Genomic DNA, 11035 nt, shown 5'->3' on the forward strand with positions numbered 1-11035 from the left:
GATTACAAATGGAGCCGCCATTCTTGTCATTGACAGGTGAGCACAAGTATATCGCACAGTCCCTCTTTCCTTTCGAACGTAGACTCCCAGTGTATCTGTTGTCCACTACTTCACATTAACGCTTACGCGTCATAGAACCAAAGTTCACAGACACTCAGCACTCCTAGAGTTGAACTCTTTAAGATTCCTTACATTTACCCTATCACAATGACTGAATGGAATCCTTTACAGAAATGCCTCACTGATTGTGATAAATAATGATTAAAGCCCATTAAAATGTCAGGCAATCTTCAAAGGTTAATAAAAAATAATTCAGCATTCCATGAGACCTTCTGACCTTTCTTTTCAACCATCTTTTTAATAAATCGATGCAGCTGCGCAGCGCTTAAATAGGTCCCCCTCTTGAGTGTCTGTGGCTTGCCATGAATCCTGTCTTTGTGTTCCTACCACTGAATTTCTTATTCTTTTGTGTTCTTTTTTTCCAATGTTGCTGGTGGTGATGGGGGGAGGAGTAGGTTGGTTTGGTGGTAATAGTGGAGGGGGGATAGAATTTGGACTGGATTTCAATGCAGCTGGGGAGCGGGGTGGAATGGAGTGGGGCGGGGGGTTAGCAGGAGAAAATGCTAGAGAGAGATGGGGCGAGGAGGCAAGAGGGGATGGGGTGTGGTGGTGCTGGGAAGGGATGTGGGTCAATGTATTGCAAGCACCATGAATGGCCCTTTGTATTTCCTGGTTCATATCTACACTAGCTAGCCAAAGGGAAGAATCTAGTTACTTCAATTGTGTGAGGGGACATCTAGAGGAAATTGATAAGGGATTGTGGAGTTAGAGTCTGAGGTAAAAATAGTGAGAGTTTAGTTACCTGCCTGATCCTCGGTGGCATTTATAACCTTTCATTTGCCATTGCATGCCATTTTGAGAATCCTGCCGTTATCAATAGCATCTCAACCATAAACAAATACATTATTATAATATTTTGTAGATTGCTTGTAAAGTTTTGATGATAATGTGCATGCATCTATGTTTTGCACAGGTTTGCTTTTATTATCAATATTCGGATTTACATCCTGTGCATTACTGTTTAGTTAGTTGCCTGGAAGTCAGTCTTTTATTATCTATATACGGATGTAAAGTCAGTCTTTTATTATCTATATATGGATGTAAAGTCAGTCTTTTATTATCTATATATGGATGTAAAGTCAGTCTTTTATGATCTATATATGGATGTAAAGTCAGTCTTTTATTATCTATATACGGATGTAAAGTCAGTCTTTTATTATCTATATACGGATGTAAAGTCAGTCTTTTATTATCTATATACGGATGTAAAGTCAGTATTTTATTATCTATATATGGATGTAAAGTCAGTCTTTTATTATCTATATATGGATGTAAAGTCAGTCTTTAATTATCTATATATGGATGTAAAGTCAGTCTTTAATTATCTATATGTGGATGTAAAGTCAGTCTTTTATTATCTATATTTGGATGTAAAGTCAGTCTTTTATTATCTATATACGGATGTAAAGTCAGTATTTTATTATCTATATATGGATGTAAAGTCAGTCTTTTATTATCTATATATGGATGTAAAGTCAGTCTTTAATTATCTATATATGGATGTAAAGTCAGTCTTTTATTATCTATATGTGGATGTAAAGTCAGTCTTTTATTATCTATATTTGGATGTAAAGTCAGTCTTTTATTATCTATATACGGATGTAAAGTCAGTATTTTATTATCTATATATGGATGTAAAGTCAGTCTTTTATTATCTATATATGGATGTAAAGTCAGTCTTTAATTATCTATATATGGATGTAAAGTCAGTCTTTTATTATCTATATGTGGATGTAAAGTCAGTCTTTTATTATCTATATTTGGATGTAAAGTCAGTCTTTTATTATCTATATATCGATGTAAAGTCAGTCTTTTATTATCTATATATAGATGTAAAGTCAGTCTTTTATTATCTATATATAGATGTAAAGTCAGTCTTTTATTATCTATATGTGGATGTAAAGTCAGTCTTTTATTATCTATATATGGATGTAAAGTCTGTCTTTTATTATCTATATATTGATGTAAAGTCAGTCTTCTATTATCTATATATTGATGTAAAGTCAGTCTTCTATTATCTATATATTGATGTAAAGTCAGTCTTTTATTATCTATATATGGATGTAAAGTCTGTCTTTTATTATCTATATATTGATGTAAAGTCAGTCTTCTATTATCGATATATTGATGTAAAGTCGGTCTTGCCAGACCAAGGGTCAATTGTAGGCAATAATGACCATGAAGTGACAATGGATTCAGAATGAGCTAAGTACAATCATGCTGAGATGATTTGTTATCAATAAAGACTTTGCATATATCAGTATGAATGGAGCCATTGTTTTCCACCACACTGACCTCCTCCAAAAATCAGGCACCCTTTAAAAGTCCCAGTATTTACCATGAAACAGGTGTAATTGGGCAAAGATTGAACAACAGCAGAGGTGCATAAAGATGGTGGTCCACATGCACTCACCACAAATTCCTTGTTTTGCTAAGTCCGCCGTACAACGTATTGTTCATTGCTCTCCACTACAATTTTTGGTAATTACGACCGTATACATGATCCCAATTTTAGCTTCAAGACGCTGGCAATTTGAAAAACCGAAAAGGTTGATTGTGCTGATTTATTGGCACATTGAACCATGTCACGCGTCATAGTTTCCTAACTCAGTGGGTAGTGCTAAAACAATGACATCGTATCTAAATTCTGCCATCTTTATACACATCTTTACAAACAACAGACTTAAGGTTAACTGTTACTTTCTTTATTTCCTTGAATTTCAGTTCACTCCACGGCCGCTGTCCCGTTCCACATCTCTCCCTCGCTCTTTCTTTTCAGCCTCACTCCGCCTCTCTGTCAGTATGCTCCCCCTCCCCTCCTCTAATGCAAAAGCATGAGCACTGCTGCAGCTGTGGGAGAAAGGAGGAGATGGAAGAGAACTGTGGGAGACGCATTAGGAGTAAGTGAGAAAACATTCAATGGAGCCTTGTGTCCCTCCCAACCATTCCCCCTGTGGTCCTGGAGCAAAACCAATCACCTATTCTTTACCTCCTGTCACCACTATCTCCATCTCTCTGCGTCACTTTCTCAGTGCCACATAACATAGTGTGTGTATATTATGTGATAAGATTCAGACATTTTTATCCATCCCTGAGTGAGGGGCGTAAGACGCAAACATGCTAATTGAGTGGAATGAGAGGCGAGGGACGAGGAGATTCAGGCATTTGCAGAAAATGATGCACAAGAATTTGGAAGAGAACAGAAGTGCCCTTTGTCGCCATGTTGCTGTCTGGGTGCTGGCTGGAACGTGGTCAGAGTCATTTGCATCACTGAAAATATTCAGTTGTGTATGGTCTTGGCTTCCCTCTCAGGCGTGGCCATTTGGTCCCTATACAAGATCAATATTCCTACCACATGTCTTTCAGCCAACTAGGAGAGCTATCAGGGGAAATGTTTGTAGTTTTGCTGAATTGTTGCGTGTGCCTGTAATTCACAAACCATACACAACATATTTACTTACATGTGTAAAAGCCTGCTATGTGTTTCACAAGCTGGTGTACAGACAAGTGATTATCAATCTGCAATTGCTCATCTATGAGCTGTCATATTGTTACAGAAGTTATTGCTGTTAATGAGCAATTACCTTTGGAGGTATTGAGGCCTGTATTTAATCAATAGCAGATGGTGGATTTGTGGATTGTGCTTTTAAAGGTGTGTTTGATTTGCTGTATGTCCTGGATTGTGCTTTTAAAGGTGTGTTTGATTTGCTGTATGTCCTGGATTGTGCTTTTAAAGGTGTGTTTGATTTGCTGTATGTCCTGGATTGTGCTTTTAAAGGTGTGTTTGATTTGCTGTATGTCCTGGATTGTGCTTTTAAAGGGGTTTTTGATTTGCTGTATGTCCTGGATGGAAGAAGTTGACACTTGATTTTAAGGCTAATGTTAAACTAATGACAAAACAACTCTGATCATTTTCTCATGCTGTGAGGCAGCGGTTAGTAAGGCTGCTCAGCTCCATGATTCCCCCATTCTCAAAAGTCAAAGTCAAAAGTCAATCAAAAGTCATCAAGCACGACGACAGCTTTGAAGTGACTGTGACTCCAGGGAGACGAAGAGGGGCGAGAGACAGAGGTGAACAGATAGGGTCTGGAGGGGACGCTTAATAACAGTGTAAACTGTGTGAGAAGGAGTCTGTGTTTGACTCATCCTCTGCCTAGACTACAAGCTTCACATCCATTTGGGTAATTACCCGCCCGCTGTGATCCTCGCGACCTCGCGTCATTAACACGTCTCGAGCAGGGAATGAAACGTTGATTGCCATGGCCCATGCCCAAGTAGCAGGGGTTGCATCTGTCTCTGCCCTGAACGACTACTGGTCTGACATTGTGGGGATGAAACCACCTCTTTCAAGGAAGCCTCTAACACGATAACTAAGAGGAAGGCTCTGGCAATAGGACATTCAAGCAGTCGTTTATTCCCAATTCGTTGAAGTTCGTGTAGTTAATAGTCGATCAATCATGGCAGTAGAAAATCAACATCTTTTATGGCCTAAGATGTGCTCATGTTCATAGTGGTGTGTATTCATGGCTGCCAAGGGAAGCCAGGTTTCATCAAAACATTTACTGAAAAAAAAGAACATTATTTATCTTTCATCTCTCTGTGTTTCATAATTTTCCTTTAATTCGCAAGAGGCTGAATGTATCTCACCGGAGAGAAGGCATCCGAGCGAACAAAACAGCGCCCCTCTGTCTTTGTATGTGTAGCCCATCTATCTGATGCTGTCTGGTCAAAAAGGGTATGACATTGTTGCAACCCCGCTGCATTGTATGCAAAAGAAGCCAGCGAGCATTTGATCTCCCATGAATTAAAAAATATACAATAATAGCCAATCAGCATTGAGTTAAACTGAGTGAGCTCAACTGTGAATGGTCCTGATGCACCAAAACAAAGTGTCAAGGGAAGCCAGTTTGGATTTGGCTTCCCTCCAATCACATCACATCAAGTCAAATGTCATTGACAGAAAACATTTTTTATTGTTGCATCTCCTTGTGTTGTTGTCCAGCGGTGGCTAGCTAGCTAACTAAAATTGGCCCTTTCCTAAATTAGCCTTTGACAACGATAGTGATTTAGACTTGTGGTTTTACTTCATTCCCCTTATTGGCTAAGGATTATAATGGAGATTCTGATCCAACCATAGATTTATACATTGTGCCTGGAAGTTCAATATGTAGCTAAATGTAGTAGGCTAATGTTAACTAGCTAACGAAAAGAGGTTGGGGTAGCGAGCAAGCATTTTAGCCAGGTAGTCTAGGACAACAAAAAATTTAAGCGTGTACTGTATGACAGAGTCGTGGATTGTTTCGGCAACATGAAAGAGAGGAGGATGGCATTGGCGTTTCTCAACAAGTAGGGTGAGTCAACATGTCTTTTTTGTCCATACGCGCACACACAGTAATCAGTACCATGGACAGCCAAAACACTAGTCCTTCCCCAGTGTTTTCACCCAGGCACCGTGACTGCAGGTTCATCTTGGTCAGCCGGAGCGATTGGCTTGGTCAGTTTTCTCTTGAAGTTCTTGTTCTGCTCTTATTTGGTCGTACTACATGTGGAGTTAGAAATCTACTTGGGCTTCATCGCTGAAAGATACCCAGAGCATAGTGCATGAGGTGCACTACCCCCCACTTAATCATCGGTGTTATTATACCATAAAAAGAATTGCAAAGAGTGTTGATGTGTATCCCGTGTAGAACCCACAGACAGAAGCCAGGATGTTTGCTCATGTGATCATGCATCGCCTGTGGTGCCAGCAGCAGTGGTCTTGGGTCTACTGCGTGATTTGTTGGAAGACTCTCAGGTAGTGAAGATGCCATTCTCTCCCTCACCCTCCCCTTCCTCCCTCAGGTCTTCCCTTTTCATCTTTTGTTTTGAGTCATCTTCATCCATCCCTTTAATCAATCACCCGGCATGTCACTCTACCTACCCCCTCACCCTCCCCTTCTGCCCTCTCTCCCTCCCCTTCTGCCCTCTCCCCCCTCCACTTCTGCCCTCTCTCCCTCCCTTTCTGCCCTCTCCCCCTCCCCAGACAAATATCTGACCTGTGTTTTGGCTGTCTATTCTTAACCTTTGTGTCATTGACTCCATGCTCTCACACACTCTGACCATATCACAATCCTGTTGCCACCGGTGATGATGTGTCCCATTCCTTCCTGTGCATCAGGGCAGATGTTGTTTTGATGGGGAAAACACAGACAGTAGAAGAGCAGGGAGATGAGGGTGGTGGGGTGGATACAGAAAAAAGAGAGTCACTTTCCAATCATGTGTTTTTCTCGGAACATTGAATTAAGCAGCGTGAAAGGGTGGGGGCCTCGGGGGGGTCTGAGGGCGGCTATAGAGATGCCCGAATGAAAGACTCCGTTGTTGGAGGCCGGGAGAAAGAGATGAAAGAGGAGAGGGAGATGGGGAGCAGCCTCCTCTCCCATCGCCTCCTCACCCTGCGGCCCTCCCTCACTCTGCCCATGTGAGCTTGGGTTCAAACACGAAACCCCCCCCCCCCCCCCCCCCCACACACACACACACACACACACACACACACACACACACACACACACACACAAACACACACAAACACACGCGCACACACACACGCGCACACACAACCCCCCCCCCCCCCCACACACACACACACACACACACACACACACACACACACACACACAAACACACGCGCACACACACACGCGCACACACACACACACACACACACAAACACACGCGCACACACACACGCGCACACACGCGCACACACACGCACACACACACACACACACACACACACACACACACACACACACACACACACACACACACACACACACACACACACACACACACACACACACACACACACACACACATACACACACACACACACACACCCAACCACACACACACAGCAGAGCTACATACTCACAGACACAGACAGACGTAGTCTTAGACTCCCTCCAAACCGTGTGTCCATAAGATGTAACCTAGATTCAGACGATCTACTGCTACAGCAGCTGACAGACAGCAGCACTCAGTTTCCCAGGTGGTTAGTTGTGTTAATTGATGAAGTCCTGTGTGATTGAGGTCTCGTCAGTTTAACTGCCGTTAGCGACACATTGGATGTAATTCCATTACATGTAAACAGACAGGAGCCGGAGACAAATAACATCAGTGTGAATCCACTTTGATGAACGCATGCTGGACACCAGAATGAAGGGAAAGGGAGAAATGGCCTCAGCAGGTTGTATGTGTTCATCATTAATCAGTATTAGATGGATTCCGTTGGGGAAGTAACGTCTACACCTCAGGCTGTCTTCACATGTGACGTTGTTCTGTATGCAGACTGGGGACAGAAACATGTAACGCCAACAAATGTGTTATGACATTGAAATCCCATTGTAATGAAAACACAGTTTGTACGAAGCCCATTTAATGCAGTGCATCCTGGTCATTATGTACCAGAGAGGGGTTGTTATTCTGCTCCATCTCTTGGATCATCTGGACGCGCTGGTTGAGTCATGGAGAAAACAGATGAGGGATGTATTGGTTGCCAGCTGGCTGTGACATTGTGTTAGAGTAGGTGGAAATATCTTATGTACCTCCCAGTAATTTGTTGGGTAAGAAACTGCCAACGTTTCTCTTTCAGTGATGTTTTTAACCTAATAAATGACTGGGAGGTTATATATATGGAATGTGCAACTCTCTCTGTTTTTGTAGCTTCCAGTTTATTCTCCGTTAGTCAGCACCTCTACACTAAATCATTTTCTCTGGGTGCGCGCCAGCTATTGCTTTTTATTTGAAATATGTTTTGTAACAGCAGCTTCAGTAGCAGTGTTTTAATGACTAAGTAATAAGAAAAAGAGAAGCTTTAGAGTTGTCGTTTTTCATTGGGGAAGAAGCTAGTTCCCCCAGGAAGGAATTCTTTAGGGAATCTGTAACCTTACACCTCTAACCGAGCACCTCAGCTGAAAGGACGAGGCAAGTGAAAGAGGATAGCAAGATTGAGATAGATGGGAAATGTGCCGAAATAGTTGTTAGTGAAAGGCCTGGACATACATTTTAATTAAGTTTAACATTTTAAGACAACGTATGGAAGAGAGGAGGAGGGAGAATGAAAAGTGAATGATGCAAGAGTGAGATAAACGGACGGATTAAAAGTCTAATGTGTTTGAAAATACAATGTAAATACTGACTGAAGAGAGGCAAAAATACTCTTACAGGGACAGGAGAGAAGACAGAACGACCGGAACGAAGTGCAGACAGAGAGGAACAACAGGAAGCGCTTGAATAGGGTCATTAAAATACGGCACATGGTGATGGGTGAGGGATGAAGAGGAAGAAGAGGTCAGGAAGGGGAGATGAGGACGGTCAGGAAAGAGAGATGAGGATGGTCAGGAAGGAGAGATGAGGACGGTCAGGAAGGAGAGATGAGGGCGGTCAGGAAGGGGAGATGAGGACGGTCAGGAAGGAGAGATGAGGGCGGTCAGGAAGGAGAGATGAGGACGGTCAGGAAGGAGAGATGAGGACGGTCAGGAAGGAGAGATGAGGACGGTCAGGAAGGAGAGATGAGGACGGTCAGGAAGGAGAGATGAGGACGGTCAGGAAGGAGAGATGAGGACGGTCAGGAAGGAGAGATGAGGACGGTCAGGAAGGAGAGATGAGGACGGTCAGGAAGGAGAGCTGGAGAATGAGAAAGGAGGGGAAGGGGATGATGGAGGCAGATACATCCCATAATTAGCATAGTAATGGAGAGTTAAAGGCCACACAATGGGTCACTGTTGAGTCCAAGTTTTTCCATTTGGAGACAATGCACAATAGAGTTGGTATGAGCCCCAAACCACTCTAATACCCAGCATGTAGCCCATCCTCTCTCTTTTACCACCCCAGAGAACACACTCTCTAACTAATAAAGTGGTATTGCCTCAGGGCTTGAAGCTACAAACCAGTCCTCCCCACTCTGAACATTTTCATCTGCTGAGCAAAATGCCTGGCCACTTCTCTAAAGGTTAAGAGGTCCAAATTGTGCATATTTGTATAGATACTGTAAATAGACTGTGTATTCTGAGAAGAGCCGAGGATAGAGAAGATGATAGAGAAGATAGAGAAGAGGATAGAGCAGGGGATAGAGAAGAGGATAGAGAAGAGGATAGAGAATAGGATAGAGAAGAGAATAGAGTAGGGGATAGAAAAGAGGATAGAGAAGAGGATAGAGAAGATGATAGAGAAGATAGAGAAGAGGATAGAGAAGAGAATAGAGTAGGGGATAGAAAAGAGGATAGAGAAGAGGATAGAGAAGATGATAGAGAAGATAGAGAAGAGGATAGAGCAGGGGATAGAGAAGAGGATAGAGATGAGGATAGAGCAGGGGATAGAGAAGAGGATAGAGAAGGGGATAGAGAAGAGGATAGAGAAGAGGATAGAGATGAGGATAGAGCAGGGGATAGAGAAGAGGATAGAGAAGAGGAGAGAGCAGGGGATAGAGAAGAGGATAGAGAAGGGGATAGAGAAGAGGATAGAGCAGGGGATAGAGAAGGGGATAGAGAAGAGGATAGAGAAGAGGATAGAGATGAGGATAGAGCAGGGGATAGAGAAGAGGATAGAGAAGGGGATAGAGAAGAGGATAGAGAAGAGGATAGATATGAGGATAGAGCAGGGGATAGAGAAGAGGATAGAGAAGAGGATAGAGCAGGGGATAGAGAAGAGGATAGAGAAGAGGATAGAGAAGAGGATAGAGCAGGGGATAGAGAAGAGGATAGAGAAGAGGATAGAGAAGGGGATAGAGAAGAGGATAGAGAAGAGGATAGAGAAGGGGATAGAGAAGAGGATAGAGAAGAGGATAGAGCAGGGGATAGAGAAGAGGATAGAGAAGAGGATAGAGAAGGGGATAGAGAAGAGGATAGAGAAGAGGATAGAGAAGAGGATAGAGAAGGGGATAGAGAAGAGGATAGAGAAGAGGATAGAGAAGAGGATAGAGCAGGGGATAGAGAAGGGGATAGAGAAGAGGATAGAGCAGGGGATAGAGAAGAGGATAGAGAAGAGGATAGAGAAGAGGATAGAGAAGAGGATAGAGAAGAGGATAGAGAAGGGGATAGAGAAGAGGATAGAGAAGGGGATGGGGGGACTAATGAAGGAAACGCTGAAAGGGGAAGTGCCTCATTAGCCTGAAGAGGAGGGTCATTTTAACTTACCGGTAATTAAAATCAGGAGAGAGCAATGATCTCATTAAGACAGAGTAACACTCAAACGCAGATGTATGAATAAAATAACTGTCCATGCTGATACAACGACTGGGACAGGGACTTTGGACAAGGGACTTTGGATAAGGGAAGTAAAATGTAGTTGTACACACAGAAAATGTATGCACACATGATTTTAAGTCGCTTAGGATAAAAATGTCTAAATAAGTGTCTAAATAAAAGTGTCTAAATGCTAAATGTCATGTTTTATTATAATTATATTAAGTACCTCTGCACACCTGCTCTGTCTAAGACACGTCTAACTTGGGGGTCATAACAGATATACTGTGTGTTCAGTGACTCAGAGTTCAAAGGACCTGGCAATGTGCCTGGGTTTGTCTGCACCACTATTTGGCCTCTGTGACCCCTATTCAGATTCCCTCTCTGTTCTCCCAAGAGCAGGTGGGTCCTACCTGAGCGTATCTCTGAAGGTTCCGTAACAGCTCTCTGTGACCCCTATTCAGATTCCCTCTCTGTTCTCCCAAGACCAGGTGGGTCCTACCTGAGCGTATCTCTGAAGGTTCCGTAACAGCTCTCTGTGTCCCCTATTCAGATTCCCACTCTGTTCTCCCAAGACCAGGTGGGTCCTACCTGAGCGTATCTCTGAAGGTTCCGTAACAGCTCCCTGTGACCCCTATTCAGATTCCCTCTCTGTTCTCCCAAGACCAGATGGGTAGTACCTGAGCGTATCTCTG

The sequence above is a fragment of the Oncorhynchus kisutch genome, linkage group LG10, assembly GCF_002021735.2.
Source record: "Oncorhynchus kisutch isolate 150728-3 linkage group LG10, Okis_V2, whole genome shotgun sequence".
NCBI classification, from domain to species: Eukaryota; Metazoa; Chordata; class Actinopteri; order Salmoniformes; family Salmonidae; genus Oncorhynchus; species Oncorhynchus kisutch.